Here is a 15,586-nt window from a genome sequence, read left to right as displayed (position 1 = left end):
AGAGGATGCATCTCAACTTTTGAGTTTGTATCTCTGAAAAGAGTTATTTTCTACTTGAAAACCAAAGTGATGTTTGGTATTACTGTTCTTGATTTGATTAAAATTCTCACCTTCGCTTTCTGTCATATGAAAGTGAATGTGTCATTTTGCTTGCCTTCTAAAAGTAGTTGCAGAAAAGAGATGCCAGGTGTTGAATCCCAGCTAAACCAAATTTCCTCAACACAGTCACAAACCTCCGTGTATGTATGCTTCAGCTGACCCTTCTTTCTTTCCTCATGCAAAACAGGTAGTAAAATGATATACAGTCCTAAAGAAGAATATCAGTGATCCCAATTTATCAGAGTGCTTAATTAAGTCTGTAAATTTGGCCTGTTGACTGATGATGATGAAGCTTCTCAGGGGGCCCCTATTAACACTAAAATTATTTAATATTTTATTAATCAATTACTGACTGTTTTATGCAGATAATGCTGCTATGGATGTTCCATTAATAAAATGTGTACTAAATCCCTAGAACAATTTTCTAAATGTTGAGAAATTACTGATTAATAGCAGACTCCTACTAAATGTTAAGAAAACAAAATGTACAATTTTTTTGGCACTAAAAGAAAATTACAGGTAACTCCAGATGAAATGATAATTAGAACAGCAAGTGGCACTGTGATGGAGCAAATTAAATCCTTTAGGTATCTTTTGGGTATTTTGGATGAATCTCTACTTCCTCTAATCACTTGGATTATGTTGTTCAGAGAGTAAATTTGTGATTGGGGGATTAATACACATATAATTTGACTCTGGATGCCGAGAGAATTGTAGTTCTCAATGGTAAATATTGTGAATTACTTATTCAGGCTGTATAATTTACAGTGCAGCTTCCTGATAAATTCTGATTCTAATCCTATCAATACATAGTAGGTTTTGTGTTCATTTGTTCTGCTTGGTATGAAATATCATTGTATGTTGTATGAAAAAGGAAAAAGGGGAGCGGAGTCCCCAAATACCTGCTGTTCAGCTCATCACTACTACAGACTGCATTGGGAGTCTGTTAGGGCTCTTCACTAATCTCTGTGGTGCTATATTCTTTCTCATTCCTCTTCACAACAGTTAGGAAAAATTAGATTTTTCCATCACAGGGATCACAGCCACCTGCAAAGGCTTAAGAGCCTGCACCAATGCTGTCTAATACATGCTCTTCTATCTGTCACTAGATGAGGAGGTGAGAAAACCACTGGTCAGTGAAATACCTGCCTTTGTTTTCTTATAAGGCAAGATACTTAAGGATGAGTCTGGCTTTAGATATATAATTAGTCCTATTTTAATCAATGTGATTTAAGACAGATATGTGTTGAAGTACCTTGTTGAATATCGGTGTGGAGTGATAACACAGATTTTGAGACAGAGATATATAATGGGATCTGTTTGTGGGTTGGATTTTGGTGGTTTTTTTCTTTATTGCCTTAAACAAAAAGGATACTCAGAGATAACAGAAAACTGAAATCTGATTATTACAAGTAAAAGTGTAGGCAAACACATTCAAATCTCATGAGTTTGAAGAAATTTCAGTACCATTTGAAGTAGCTCAGTTATTATTTTTTTTAATGATTATGTCACAGAAAAATATTAGGATTTATGAGAGGCTAAAAATAGTTGCAAAATGAGCAAGAAAATCTTGAATATCTCTCTAAATTCTGGGACCAGTGCTAATGGATCAGGTAATGCTGAGTACTCTTGTATTAAATGGAAACTTAATCACTACTGAAGAGTCAGTAAGGGAAACATGGGAAACCTGTTGACATAAAAACTGAAACAAAACAAAGACTCAGGGCAGGCGCCCCAGTCTAAGATGTGACTTTCAGCTATTTAACAAGTAACAGCTCAAATAATAGTGCAGAATAATTTCAACAGAAGCCCAATGATATATGTTTATCACAGATATCTGTAAGTGATCAATAGCTCAGAGATATTAGGATTACTCCAGATCTGGAGTTTGGAGGGTTTTACAGCTATGTTTTCTTTTGTCCTGTGAAAAAAAGTAGATAAATTCACTCAACATCTGTACAGTTCTGTATTTTTCTTAAATGAATCAGGATTCAGTCTTGCTAAGAATGGGGTTTGTGTTTGTTTATACATATTTTCAAGACTTAGATAAAAGGACACTTATTCAATCTACCATCAACACAGTACCATGATTTAAGGGGAGGGAAGAGAACTCCCAGCATATATGAGGAATATATGAAAATCTGAATCATATAGATGTTATTTTATTCATAACTATAATTTATTTTCTATTTAAGACAAATTAAATAGAAAATGAAAGAAAACTTGATACAGCTCTGGTTGAGGCAGAAAATGGTAATAAAATCAGTGAACATCTGCATAACAGGATAAAGTTTAAAAAAGAACTATTACTTGATTGTTACATTTTTTGATTTTTTTAAAGTAGTATGAGAGATCTAGGACCTCAGCAACCACTGAATCTGTATAAGTGATGGATGCCAAATGGCCTTTTGTGCCTTTCTGAAAATTATCCATGTGTCTTCCTTGTATCAGATATTTTTATTGATATCTCAGTTCAAGGAGATCAAACTCAAAAGTATGAAGTTACAGGATGCAAAAGTTGTTGATATTCACCATTGTAACAAAGACCTTCCAGTCTGTACTGACCTTGAGAAAATATTTTGCTGTGTAACTAACTGCTGTGTGGCATATGCAGGTTTTGTTTCTGCACAAAAACTGTTACAATGAATGCTGTTTGCAACTGCGTGTGATTAATGACTTCTGTCTCCAGTGTACGTACAGTAGCACAACCAAGCAATACACTGTGAGACTCCCATAACTCCCTGAAGACGTATTGTCACAATGAGACACTTTTTCAGTTATTATGCAGCTTTTTGTGTTCTGTTTTGGTGTGAACAGACAAATATTTTTTTCTTTTATACACATTTCCTCCTTACCTCTTGTTATTCTAAGTCATCTTACAAACATAGGTACATATATAAGCCACAGTAAAACTGAAGCTGAACACTAAAACAGTAGGAGTAATACATACTGATAATGTAATGTACAATAAAAACATCCTAAATTCTCTGGGAGTTAATTGTTAATGATGGAAACTAAAATGCACCAAATTCACTTTTTTTTATTATTATTTTGGAATTTAGGATTTGTGTGTGTGTGTGTGTGTAGGGGAGGATAGTTTTGCAAAAGGCAACTATTATCAAGGTGCTGAAATGAATTGGCTGCTTTAATTGAGGTAGATTACTAGCTAATGCTTTCTTGAATACAGTAATTCTCCTATTAAATTATCTTTGAATAATTACCTGAAATTTCTCAGCTGCAGGGACTGATGGCTATTTAATTGCACAGTGATGTTGCTATATAATTACTTAACAAGGTGTCCTTTAATAGTTTAATTCCCCTTTTACAAGAAAAAAAAAAACCCTACAAGTATGACTTTTATTTTTTAAGTGCTGTGCTTTTATTTATTTATTTATTTATTTATTTATTTTTACAGTTAACTTTGTATCTGAAACAGTAAAAGCTATTTGTTGACTTCCTTTTAAAAGTGACTTTTGATTGTTCAAGCATAGATTTAGACTCCAAAGAGTTTTGGAAACAAACAAAATGTTTAGACATTCGTGTAGTTTCATTATATTTATTTTGTAGGTTTGTTATTTGATTTACAGTATACTTTGAATGAGACATTAGAAACTCATGTCTGATATGCAAGGACTTAATTATGAGTTGTCCAGCTAATGATATTCATGTGCTGAAGCAAGGCAGACTGACCAGGATTTTAAAACCTTTATTTATTCCTCCTGGCCACAGAGGGTGAGGAGATTGTCTTGCTGCTGGTTCCTAGCAGCTGGACTGAGCAGAGAAAACACCTATTTGATCAAAGACGTTGAAACAAAAGGCTGGATTGTTAGGGGTCACAAGAAAAATGGCCCAGGATCATGCTATGTGACATAAATTTTCTTAGTAGTTCAGGGATAGACTTTTTTTGCTGACAAGAAATAGCTTACATTGAACAGCAAAAAACTTGACAGCTATAAAGGAGCTTGTTGCTAAGCCAAAACTTGAAGCTGGAACTGTGAAGCTGGATAAAGCATCCTGGAAAACTGGGGAGGCATGGTAGGGCCATCTTACCTCTTTGGTTTAGTTACATTTTAATCTATACGTAAATAGATCTGCTGGACCTATATATCATCCCAGAACATTATGTTCTGAACTTTGAACAGAACCAGTGGTCCGTTTAAAATCAGAGGGCTTTTGAATTTTCTTTTTAAAACAGAATTATATGCATATAAGTGTTTACTGATCAGTGCGAGTTCCACACTGCTTCCATGCTGATCCATTATAGGTGTGACCTATGAACATCTCCACATGGGACCCTGACACTGTTCTGCAGAGGCTTGGGACTGTGATTTTGGACATGCCAAGTTCCATCCTAAATAGTCTTCAACGTATATGGCAGTCTTTTACAATGAGACTGGTGCAGAGCATATATAAAACAAGAATGTATGTCAGTAACATACGTTTTTGAACCTCTTTGAGGAAGAGTTTCAAAACCTCTATTTACGTATGCCACTTTAAGAACCAAAGAGGATGTTTGATGCAGTATTATAGAAATATTCTCTGTCTACAGGCATTTTATTTCTTTTTTATATCCCACTCCCCCAGTAAATCTCTAAAGCATAAAGCTAGCAGAAGAATGGCTGTACTGGATCAGAGCAAAGATACATGTAGCCCAAGCTGTCAGGAATGAAGGCATCAGTACTACATGTTGTTATTGCAAGAACATACAATCCTTCAGTCATACCATCTAATGTTATCTCCACTTTATCAGACTTGAATAACAAAGGCGTTTGTTTAATGTCCATTGATCTTGCAAGCCTGATGCGTGACATTCATTGCCTGATTTTCAGATGTGTTCAACTTCAAGATGGCCAACAGCTGTCAAATCAGGCACTAAAGATTACATTTTTACTCTAGAATAAACTGATGTAGAGCTGTTGACTGGATGGGATTTTTGTCAATTTACATAAATAAGGCTGAAAACTGCAAAACACATGACACATGTTTTCCTTAATGCTTCAGTCAGGGGGCAGCAAACCCAAGAATGGAAGTGGTTTAGCCTTCATTTCTTGTCTGAGCATGATTCCATCCCTTTTTCCTTCCAATTACTTAGTACTTTAAGTGAGCAAGACAATTTTTTTCATTTGGCACAAGGAGGCTTGGGCCTTTACCTCGTCTGATCTGAAAAAAAAAATAATAAAAAAAATTAAACTTTGCAGAGTGCCCTTAGTAACTTCTACCAGAAAAGGGTGGCCCAGGCCATATCTGGGACTGAAAGATTCCATGAAGGAGTTGGATATGAGCAGAGCTCTTGGCCACTGCTCTCTTACAAATCTTGCTGGTCCTCTTCACCTAGAAACTTCAGACACCTCCTGCAGTACAGCTCCACTGTACTGCTGTGCTCATATTTTCATTAGAAGTTTGTACTAATATTGGAACATAAATAATATTTATTTGTACCTTACTGTATCCAGAGATCTGAAATTATGACTGGAGCTCAGCTGTGCTAGATCTTGTACAGTGGTATTTTTTTGTCCTGTCTAGACACAGTAATATAAATAAAAGTCCCTGAGGCACAATACTCCCATCCTAAAGCTCCTTCAGCCTGCTGGAGGTAGGTGGTGTGAAGGATAAGCGATGTGATGTATAAACAAACATTAAGGGAATTATGAGTTTACCTCTCCAGAACATTTTGAAGTCTCCCAGAAGTATGTAAGCCTCTTCTCTGCTTCTCTTGCTTTCTATTCTTTTATTTTTCTCCTGTTTTCTTTCTTCTTTGCTTTGACCTCTGCTTGTTCTTCATCTCTTCCCTCATACAAACCCTCCCTTTTCATTTCTGACTCTTTCTAATTTACTCCTCCCCTCACTCATTCTCTTCAGCATTGCAGCAATGGTAGTCAAAAGAAGAAAGGCACAGAATTATCTGTTACTAAATGGGTGGTGCTGATGGAAAATTAGGGAGGAGGAAAAGAAGAATTAATTATCCATAATGTAAGGGTTAAGAAATAAGATTTTTCCCAACTAACACTAATATCTGAAGAAATCCTAAATTTGTGAGAAATGCAAACATTCTTTCTTCCTCCATCAGAAGGCTCTGCAGCTATAGTGTAAGAAAAGGAAAGGGAGGGTCAAATCATATGTTTTTATCGCTGCTTTCTGTAAGTAGCCTGCAAAGAGATCTTTTTCTCAAGGTTGCTGAGCATCTGCTGCTCCAATTTTTCTGCTTCTTAGGAAGGATGAGGTGTAATTGTAATCTGTTCCTTTGAGTTCCCTCTATGAAACATATGAAACAAGTACAAGTTGTTATTGCTAGGAGGCAGTGTATAAAACCAGTCACTGACTAGAAGACTGCCCATTAATTTTTGTTTTGTTTATTTTTAAAAAGGTGTGCAGCTGATATGGAGAATATGCCAAGTCAACTGGATGAGTCAGCACAGGCAACACAAAGTGAGTTTGTTTGGTTTTGTGGTGTTTTTTTTTAAGAAAAATAGTCATGCTTCAGGTCAGTTTATTGCAATATTACCTGCAAGTATAAACCCAGAAAAGTGCTATTAACATTTTCTTGGGTTTTTATTGGAAAAGTGGCTCCGTATCCACCTAGTGGAGGACAAGATGGTTAAACTACTCTGCTTGTGTACATGGGTGATTGTTTACCCTAAAAAAAATTTCAAAAAAATCCATCTCTACATGTTGGTTTTTCAGCGCTGCCCTTGAGTAAAAGCTGGTAACATATATTAACACTGGAGAATATCTCTCTACAGACTTTTCTTACAAAAACTTCAGAGCAGTGATAACCAAAAGCATTTCCTCTTGTAAATGTGTTTTGCAAATACATCTGCATTGGCCTGAAGTCTCACTTGAGCACTCGTCAGTGTAAATAAGGTTTTTGAAAATCAATTCTTTTCTGCTCTGGAGTGGAAGAACATCAAACATTGCCTCAGTATATATGAGCAGACACTATTTTTGTGGGCATTTTGGCTTTGTATTTATAAATCAGGCAGAATGCTGATAATTTCCAAACAACCTACTATAAAATAAAAAAGGCAAATCCAATTGCAGATTCATTTTACTTGAAGGGACATGCAAGATGATATGCAGATGCTAAGACCTCCTGTAACCCTGTGCAATTCTTGGGGCTGGGAAGCAATTTACTGAAATTTGAGAGGGGAGTTAAGAGTTGACATAAAGTTCATAGCAGTGGCATCATATTCAACCCCTTTGCATTATTTCATATAGAAATATAGAAAATAAAGCAGAGGAAAAGATTGTAGTCTTCCTGCTGATGTTTTGCTGCTACAGATACAAGATTTGTTCAAGTACCCACTGAAATAAATGGCAACGTTCAAGTTGCATTTGGTGGATTTGGTGTTAGGACCACGGTTAAGGAGTCATCACAGAGGCTTCTCTGAACTGTGGGCTAACGGGGAGGGAAGGAACCAAGCTACTCTCAGCCATTTCCAGAAATCAGAACTGAAACAGGGATCATAAAACCAGTTCTTTCCACAGAGGCTTGTGATGGGCACAGTTTGGTGAATCAGTGAATCCAGGCCTCAGTTTCCTCGGCCTTCTGTCAGGAATGAATGCTGTCCTGTTAGCAGTTAAATGAAGATAAAGTGCTGCTATTTGCACTTTGTGAAACTCCTTTTTAAAACTGAAGACTCATTGAACACAGGTCATTGCCTGCCCCCATAAGCTCTATTGGTTTTAATTTCTTTTTAATGCCATTCTTTTTGCTAAATACTTGTTCAGGGTGAGGGGGAATGGCTTTCCAGTGGGGAAGTGTGATTTTGGTTTAGAATTGCATTCTCAACTAATAGATTGAAGGAAAAGAAATAGTACTTGTGTATTTTTTGGTATGGTTTTACAATTCCCTTCTTTTCCTACACCTCAATCATTTGGTGTTATGGTTTGGAATAGAGCAGAGCAAATAAGTTATTTTTCACTTAGTGGTTGTAAAAAGGCTGTTTATCAGCTTGGATATTTAATGCTTTTTCAGAATTAAATGTAGCCATACTGTTTTAAAAAGACTGATTATTTTTTTTAAGGTAGAAAATCCACATATACTGAAAAAATATGAATTTGAAACATTAAGTACATTATTTTTTCCTGTAATAGATCCCTTTTTTTGTTGAATGAATTGAAGTATGAAGGTGATAGTGACTGTTGAATGTTTTGCTTCTCTTCATAATTTTTTATATATACCTTCAGAGGATGGGGTGAGATGAGTCCCATGGGGGGAATGGGGCGCAACACTTTCCCTTGTGAGCTACAGACCCTGCTCAAGGAGTAGGAGATACCAAAGTTTGCAGGAGGGGACAGCAAAGGTGGCCATTGTAGAGCTGAAAGCCTGCAGCTCGCACAGAGGCTCTAAGATGGCAGGGAGGAGCACACAGCATTCAGTGATGCCTTCAAGGCAACAGAAGGAAGAATTTCCTGGGGACTGGGCAAAGTTAATTGTAAATCAAAGTCCCTGAGTCTGCTGAAACTGGGTGTAGAGGCAAGGACCTGCCTGTAAAGACACAGTGGGCAGTGTTACAGCTGTTTGTGATTCATATATTTGGATATACTGGGTTTGCTGAGTCTCTTTGCCACGCACAGCTGTGGTGTGTAGGTATACATAAAAAATATAATTATTCATAAAACTTCAAATGCTTTATCTTGAAGCAAAGCAACTGTATCCTTTTTCAGCCTTATTTCTTGTCATGCTGTAGAAAAAAGATGGATCTTGATTAGCTGAGTTGTATACTGGTTCCTGTTGATCATGAATGATCAAGACCTGTGAGATAGTGTCCATCCTTCAACCTGCCAGGAGTAACACTACAGAAGTTGTATTTTTGCAATGGATGCATTGGTTAAGCAGCTTTAAGTGATTTTTTTTTTTTTTTTAGGGAAGTTTTTATAGAGACTTTGTTTATAAGGTTGCAGTTCCAGCTACTCTGTTCTTCTGGGCAGCTAGAACTGAGTCAGACTCTTTTGGTGTGGAAAGATTGGCATTTTTTGTCTTACTCTCAGTGGAGAGCTAGTACTTGTTTCCCTGGGACTTTTTGAGGTGAGGCAAAGACAAATTTTTCTTATCAAGAAGGTTCAAAATTAAACATTTTCTAATACTGCCCCTGCAGACAAGGTGCTCGGACATTGTAGCAATTACATCTAATGTCAAATTTGAAGGTATGCACGTATTCCTTATTGCTAAAACCGAACAGTTAGCAAGGTTGGTCTATACTTCTAGACCTTAGTACTAGGAACAAATCCCAGAATAAAATTATAGTTAGTTGCATATTAAATAATTTTGATCAAACGCTAGGTTGAACTCAGGTCCTTTGGATAATGCAGGTTGAATTAGATCTTCTTTTGTGAATCTCTGGAAAAAACTAAGATATTAATTCCTAAATTCTATATCAAGGTGTACACAACTCTCCTTCCTTTTCATAGCCTCTTGTGATTCTACCGTACATGCTCTTCTGTTCCTTTCCTGAACTGTGCAGCTATGTTCTATCTCAGATTCTGGATACTGGCTATTCACATAAATAAGTAAGGGAATATGTGCCTTGTTTCTGACTTTCTGGTGAACTTGCAAGTTCTTGTTATCTATATGATAAGAGATAAGATATTCATGCTCAAAGTGGTCATAAAATATTCTGTCTCTGATTTATATTTACCTCATCTATTTAAAGGATAAAGATTGAAACACAAGCTATGCATGTAAAGTTGACATTCATATGCAATTATCATATCTCAAATATCAAGTCAACAATCATTACAAAGAAGTACAATGCAATTCTAATTGGTGTTAAGCCATTACCCTCCAAATTACTTACAATATTAGAATTGCACTACCATCTGGGGATGCTTAGATGTCCACCTTAGGTCATGCTTCCAAACTCAGATTTTATTAATAATAAAATAAGCTTTTTTTGATTCTTTTGTAGGTATGAGGTAGAGTTAGGACAGACTTAACTATGTATCTGGCATTGAATCTAACTAGTAGTATGATTCAAGAGAAAACGGTGTCCTTTTAACTTTTTCAAACTTTTGTAGACCTTTCAATGAAAAGATCCAGTTATCTTTATTTTAATATGTTCCCTTTGAAACCTTGAAGATCCTAATATTTGGGCTGAAAATAGTTTGGTTTCGTTATTATGAATGCATTTAAAATAGTGATGCTCAACAAAGAGACGGCAAGCAATGTTTTGTGCTGCCCTTGCCTTTGGTTAGAGGCTGCAGTGGAGCTGCAACCTGGAGGGGGCACAGTGACCAGCTCTTCCTGTTAACTCTTTGAAAAGTTGACGACATAATCAGAGAAAATTAATGCAGGGTTTCATACACCACCTTTTTATTGCACTTCTAACGTATGAGTGAAATAGTGGCAAGGAGAAAGAGCCACAGTGTTACATAATTGAAGAAATGTATTTTAATTTTCTTCTTCACATCTTTATGCCTTTTATGCATCTTAAGTTTTAAAATGGTACTTAAGACATAAAATGTCAGAATAGTTTTCCTTTTATTAAAATAAAACCCAATTTGCTAGATTTGTATAAAAACTTTTCTTCTGTATCGTGTATCTGGAATAATATAAAAGTATGGTTGTCATGAATATGGCTTATAGGCATGTCATTTGTGTGTGAGAGGTGTAATTGGATCTATAGGTCCTGAAGATATATAAGCTCAAAGTAATTGTTAGATAGGACATTTTTTACTTTGGGTAAGACTTTTAACATATTGGGCAATTTGTGTGCACCAAGTATGCGCTCAACTGTTCATATAATTTGCATTAATAGCTAGTTGCACATGTAAGTACATAATTAATTAGCTGCCTGTGCTATTAGCTGCCATGGATGTATAGCTATATTAGTTTGCTTTTTTAGGAGTCTTTGTGAGAAATTTTTAGTGCTTGCTGGATACAGGAGTAGAGAAAGAATAAACAAATATAGCACTTTGTATGTATAACTATGATCCATACAAAGTTGTTGTCTTCATAAGACAGTAGCTGCTATTTTTAAAATACTACTTGAGTGCAAAATACCTAAGAATTGTTTTCATTCCAATTCTCTTCATCCTGACCTGTAAATCCAGGCAGTGATGTCATATACAACTTTAGCTCAGGTGTTTAAATCTCAGTAACAGCTTTTATGTACAATATACATCATGTATTCCAACTTTGTTACACAGTTCTTGGTTTTTAAATGTGAAATATTTGTGAAGGAGACTGGAGCCTGACAGCTGAAGTCAACGCAAGTTCTTTCCTCACCCTCACTGGGCTTTGGATCAGGCTCATCAAACCCGACAAGGGGCAGGTCGCTTACACAACAGTTATAGAGGCTCTTCCCTATGTATGAATAAACCATTTATAATTGTATTTTGTAAAGTGCACAGTCGCCATAAATGGTACGAGGGTTTTTTTTTCCTCTGAATTGGGTTCTTTGTACTGAAATGTGTAGTTAGCACAAATATTCATCCTGCTCTGCTGTATAAGCTGAAAAGACCCAGAGAAAGCTATGAATGTGCAAGTCACACTGACATTTCACTCCTCAGTCCTTTGCCCTGATATTGTAACTTTGCTATTTCTTGGCAAAGGCGTAAGTGGGGAACATATCCAGCTAAGACAAGAAAACTTTAACTCTTCACTAGTGATAAAATTCAGGGCTGAAAATGTTGATGTTGCATTAATTCAATTCCCTCTTCCTTTTTTTACATTTGTGAGCTTTAGCAGGAACCTCAGGCAGTCATGAAGCAAGATGTGTGTAGACTGCTTATTTGTTGAAAACCAACAGGGAATGCTACAGTACTGAGAAGGGAACTATAATTGCTCTAAGCTTTTCCTCTTCTGGGGTGTATAGTACTCTGATCTTCATAATCCTGGGTATTGAGAAACTGAATAACAGTAGTCTTGTTTAAAGTGAAAAACATCAATTGCATCTCTCCTCCCTGACTCTTACCCTGGCAGTATTGCCTTGAAAAACAATTTTCCTCCAGAACCACTGACATATTAGTATCCTTAAAAACTGAGATGTTGTTTCATTAGTCCTTCCGATGCTGAAAGCAAATCACCGTCAATACTCTTTATTTTAATATCTTATATGAATGTAAAAATTAAAAGGATGCACTAATGGTGAGGTTTGTATATTTTAAATGAAAAGATGTACTTCTTATATGTGACATTTGTGGTGGAATGCTGCTTTGATCAGTATTAAGCTTCAGAATTAAGGTAGCTGTAATAATCAACATCTCCATGAAAATGGGTGTACTTGTATGTAATACTTCTATTTCTCTAACCAGGATCTCCCTGTATATCTTATTAGTGTTTCATTGGTGTTTTCCTTCAAAGTCACATTAGAAATAACTAATGTACACATGCTTTAGAGTGAGAGAAACAAACAAATAAAGCCCCCCAAGTAATTGTCAGCCCATGTCAGCAATTCAGTTATTAGGATCACATAAACCCATGTCTTATATATTCCACCCAGAATTGTTTTAAGGTCCTGGTATGCATAGAATTTTGAAATATATTATTTGAATATAAAAGTAGATTATGTATTTCCCCTGTGGCTGGCCAAATGTCTTTCCAACAAAGGGTAAAATAAGAAGGCTATTTTTTTGTGTAAAAGAGTGATCTTTTTAGTCATGCTTGATTGCTTTTTCAGGACTGTCTCCATTTATAATGAGATATTCTTGGACTCATTTGAAACAGAAAGTTTAGTAAAATTGTTACATTTTTACATAAAATACCTTATATTATTTGAACTGTCTCAAACTCAGTATTTTATAATTATGTTTGATACATGTTGAATATTTTTTTCACAAACGGAACGTGGAATAAAATGGAAATATGTTTAGCATATTTACAACAAATATTTGTTTTAATATCTCATATTTGTCAGCACTTCACACTAATTTAGTCTTATCTGCTGCTAAGGAGTTACACAGTAAGGGATGCACTTGTTATTCAAATCCCTATTAATGTTCCATATCATAGTTTGACAAGAAAGCTGCTACTGTCTTGGACTATGATACAGGAAAGTTTTAATTATCTGTACTTTTCAGAGAACTTGGTCTAGGACATCTGTGCTAGTGTGCCAGGAACAATAATGTGAATTACTTTCATCAACAGTTTAAAATGGCAATATAAAATGTGTTCTGTGATACTGTCTTTAAAAGATCTGATGTGCAATTAAATGTGCAGAGCTTGAGGAGAAAAAAATGCATTTTTATTATAATCACAGCTCCCAGATAAAATGGCAAGTATGCAATGCTTTAGAAATATTTATTTGTCATTAAAGCTATCTTTCACATTACCTAAGTTTGTGTTTTACAATTAGAAAATACACAGTCATACTTCCATGCTTAGCTTGAGTCTCGTTCTTCCATTATTCTATATTTAATGTTTTCAGTGTATTTTGTAAAATATTTCATTGTGATGTTAATAGTGCTTACTTAAGCATTTCTGTACTTTACAGGCAAAAAAATCTCTATCAGTTGTAGATCAAGTACAAAAACCTACAGCAATTCTTTTTCAAAGGAACAAATTGTTTGATACTAAAAATTTTATTTTACAGTATATTCAGGCAGTATGAGAAGAAGCTCTCTTAGTTCTGAACCCACAGCAAAAGCCTGTTTCTCATCTCTGCTGTAATTGTCCCTTCTTTTTATAAGATTTATTTTTGCCTGTGGTGCTGAACTGAAAAAGTCACCCAGCTAAAATGTAGTTACTTCATTTCCAAGTAAAAACAATAGTGTTTTCATGTCCATACTTATTATTATTCTGAGAATGTACTAATTTGTTACATCCAAGATGACGGTTAGTTTGGTCCATGAAAGGGGCACTGTGCCAACTACTGCAGTTAAGTAAAAGGACTTCTTTCATGGGAAGTAGTGGGACAGAAAGTAGCCTGCAGTGCATGTGGGTACGGGGAGGCAGATTGCCAACAGAGTCATCCTGGTATCAGGCTTTACTGTGTTGGGTTCTGAATGAAGCTAAAACTATGATTTCACTAAATGTCGGCATGGGCAGCCAAATTTTCAAACCACTAGTGCTCTAAGGAGCAACTGATAAATGTTTTATCCCTGCAGGCTGTAGTTGATGTTGCACAAGGATTTTGCATGTGCTCAATGCATTATCATTCTTGGCATTAAGCTTAGATAATTGTCTACTTATATTGAGCCTGTAATAGCAAAATACAAGTGAAGAGGCATGTTTTACAAAGTAAAACTATGAAATAGGTTTAGCTATATTACTATGGATTTTTTTTTGTTCTATCCTACTAAATTTGAATAAGAATGAAGTATGATTCTATACCTTAATTCTGCTCAAACCAGGGTGGTCTCATAATTTTGTTTTACATGCATGACATTGCTTAAGGTCATTAGTTGTAAATCTTAGTATAAAAAGACTGAAAATATATTCAGTACTTTGTAGTTACCGAATACATATTTAAAAGCCTCTATGAAAAGTCGGGACCTACATGGCAGATTTTCAGTTACTGAATGGTCAATTTAATGATGTAGATTAGCTGTATCTAAACAGTAAATGGAGATAGGCTGTTGCAAGGCTTTGATGAATCTCTCTGATGCATATCCCAGTTGATCAATTTTCTAATTTTAGAGATTAGTATTCTGCTTTTCAATCCTAATATACTCTTTGGTTACATTCTATTTGAAACTTAATCTAGATCAGGTGTAACTTTATATTTTTTCTGTTGTTTTGTTGTAGCTAGTTTAACAAGCACAAATCAAATATGAATTTGGCCTTTCTCTTTTCAGTGACTAATGTAATGGTCTCATTTTTTTCACTTATTTTTCCTTAGTGTTATCTGACTTCTAATTAATTATTTAAATCACTGTTGTATATTTACGAGTCTTCCATATTGCTTTAAATGTTTTAAAGAAAAGTGGGTTGCGTTGACAGATTTTGTTCAGCATATTTAAATTCAACCATTAAGAGTTTAGCAGCTAAAACTTTAATAGAAAAAATTTGCTTCTTTAGCATGCAGGTAATTACTACAGTAGCTGTGTATATTAATGCAATAGCTGTGCATAATATGACCAACTTTTTTATGTATATAAATGTTTATGCAGTATCTATTGAGAGTATGTAGGGAGCTTTGTGTGCAAATATTAAGAAATGTTTAAATAATTTATTTAAGAAAAATCCTATTTTGTTTTTATTGTTTGTGTTGCTGAAACTGAAGTAGTTTCTGCAAATGTGTGATTTTATTTTTTTTTTTACATTTTCAATGAGAAGGCTACTAGCATCAATCCATTTGACAAAATACCCTCTGAGACACATACAAATCCAAATAGGTTATCGTGTATGCTATTAATTTCAACTTTACAAATGCATGATCTTTAACATAGAGAATAATTAAATATTTGTAATAAAGCAGTTAACTCGAGCAGTTTATTGCCGTGATTTGCAAAACTGCTTTGAGCCACTTTCTTTTCATTTCATTGATGGTGGAACAAACATTTCTTTAATAAGGATACAGTGCATTCTAATTTCATTGCAAAAGCT

At 35.2% G+C, this 15,586-nt stretch overlaps 1 long non-coding RNA gene across 5 annotated transcripts in view; it reads left to right on the top strand.

Annotated features, from left to right (window-relative positions):
- LOC129785401 (uncharacterized) overlaps positions 1-15,586 on the top strand; it is a 266,771-nt gene that overhangs the window by 103,678 nt on the left and 147,507 nt on the right. For all 5 annotated transcript variants that reach the window (XR_008749459.1, XR_008749462.1, XR_008749463.1 and 2 more), the window contains one exon: positions 6,464-6,525. This is a non-coding gene — a long non-coding RNA (uncharacterized LOC129785401). The remainder of the gene's footprint in view (positions 1-6,463; positions 6,526-15,586) is intronic.

The sequence above is a fragment of the Falco peregrinus genome, chromosome 12 (genome assembly GCF_023634155.1).
Source record: "Falco peregrinus isolate bFalPer1 chromosome 12, bFalPer1.pri, whole genome shotgun sequence".
Lineage (NCBI taxonomy): Eukaryota > Metazoa > Chordata > Aves > Falconiformes > Falconidae > Falco > Falco peregrinus.
Note: the sequence above shows the minus strand (reverse complement) of the source record. Positions and strands in the feature narration are given on the sequence as shown.